Genomic DNA, 752 nt, shown 5'->3' with positions numbered 1-752 from the left:
GCTATTCATCTGGAGATAAAAGACAACCAAGAATCACAGGGAATGGAAACTTGACTAAAACCATGGCATTGTCCCTGAGGGAACTGTGGTGCCATCCTTGGGATCCACTTCTATTATCCCCTCCTTTGGTTTTTCTGCCTTTCTTCTCACCTGCTTATGTCTAAGTCTGTCAATACCTTTGCTCGAGCCCAGGCAGATGTCATTATGGGGGGTTAAAACCTTCCGCATTCAGGTTCATCTTCCCTCAGTGTTCCAGGAAGCTACCAAACCACCAAGCAGCATTGCTTTCCAGAAGCCTCCTAGTTCTCCTGAGGGAAAAAGGGCCAAATTCAAGTGCCAGGTAGACCCTGCAAGAATACTCTTGCCTTGGCCCTTCTCTGCACATCCTGGGCCTGAGATCCTGGGAGAGAGGTGGCAGTAATTACGATTTCCATTTCATCTGCTTTTCCTGGCAGAGTAAGGCTGGGACCTGGGCCCTTTTCTAGGTCCCCCCGAAGCCGAATTGTCTGATGGGTGACAGCTAAGATTGTATCGACTTCTCACCACCTGATTCTTCTCTCTCCCTACAACTTTTTTTTTTTTTTACACTCTATGTTTTATTTGGGATCACAGCATTCTCCAAGATTCTTAGTCAGGTACCCGATTACTGTTAACTGGATGATGTCTGTCTCGAAAGCACTTTATAAGGACTGTAAGAGTGAAAACAGATATAAATCACCTCTGTCTTTTTCAGAAGACAGGCCCGAAGGGGC

This window comes from Pteropus alecto, unplaced genomic scaffold (genome assembly GCF_000325575.1).
Source record: "Pteropus alecto unplaced genomic scaffold, ASM32557v1 scaffold61, whole genome shotgun sequence".
In the NCBI taxonomy this organism is placed as follows: Eukaryota; Metazoa; Chordata; class Mammalia; order Chiroptera; family Pteropodidae; genus Pteropus; species Pteropus alecto.
Note: the sequence above shows the minus strand (reverse complement) of the source record.